Raw genomic sequence first — 747 nt, 5'->3', positions numbered from 1 at the left:
GGAAAGGTAATGTATACAAAAAATTATTCATTAAGATCCTGGGACCTTTTAGGCCTTTCTGTGTGGTTTGAATCTAGTGTAAAGAAAAAAAATTATCCTCTTTGTAGTTTTTCATTTTTATGAAAATCGCAAATGGGAAGAGGAGAAATGTTAGAAAACATGTGGGAAAAACCCTTGTAATACAAAAGTAATATATGGAAAAATGAGATGGCTATAGAGGAGGAAGAGGTAAGAGAGAAATAGGCAAGGAAAGATTCATAACAAATAAAATATGTAAAAGGGAGACACTGGTTGGTTCTGAATTGATAATTTAATTCTAAAGATCAACTGCAACTGGGATATAGTGAGAAGTATGTGATAAAATTGTTTAAGGGGAAAACCCCTTAGTAATCCCTTTAGATACAATCTTGGCTTTGCTTTGGTACTAGGATAGTGTATATGCTCATATCTATGATATTCATGATTTTTGCTCTGTACAGATTCTTATTTTAATCTTTGTGCTCTGAGAGCCAGATACTGGAAGTGTTTGAATTAAGGCTGTATTTGTAAATGACATAATAGATCACATTTACACAGACTTACTTATTTTAAATACTGGTAGTCTTAGTAACTATTTTAGATTGTAATATTTTCTGAGGATCAAGAAAAAAAAAGCTTAAATACTGTACTGTTATCAAAGGAAAGTTTTATATTTACAGTATTTTATAAAGAAATGGGGAATGGTTGAAGTAAATACAGGCAGGTTGC

Source organism: Penaeus monodon, chromosome 29, assembly GCF_015228065.2.
Source record: "Penaeus monodon isolate SGIC_2016 chromosome 29, NSTDA_Pmon_1, whole genome shotgun sequence".
Classification (NCBI taxonomy): Eukaryota; Metazoa; Arthropoda; class Malacostraca; order Decapoda; family Penaeidae; genus Penaeus; species Penaeus monodon.
This window is presented reverse-complemented; position numbering follows the sequence as displayed.